Here is a 320-nt window from a genome sequence, read left to right on the forward strand (position 1 = left end):
CCAAAGGGATACCTTTCTGGGAAATATACACTTAACCTAAAACATTTTGCTTTTATTAGATGCTATGGTGCACATACCTTGAATCCAGCAGGAGGAAGCAGCTCTCCGAGTTTTTGACCAGTTTGGCCTATAGAGTGACTTCCAGGGTAGCCAGAGCTATGTAGAGAGACCCTGCCTCAACTGTTCCCCCAGAGACAGTTCTAAAAAGAAACACTAGTGTGTGTGCCATCCCCTCCTGAAGTTTGTTTTTAAGGGTGTCTTGCTGTCTTTCATCTTGTTGAGTATATCTTAAGAAAATTGTCTAGCTTTTATTTCTAAGT

Source organism: Mastomys coucha, unplaced genomic scaffold (genome assembly GCF_008632895.1).
Source record: "Mastomys coucha isolate ucsf_1 unplaced genomic scaffold, UCSF_Mcou_1 pScaffold12, whole genome shotgun sequence".
Taxonomy (NCBI): domain Eukaryota; kingdom Metazoa; phylum Chordata; class Mammalia; order Rodentia; family Muridae; genus Mastomys; species Mastomys coucha.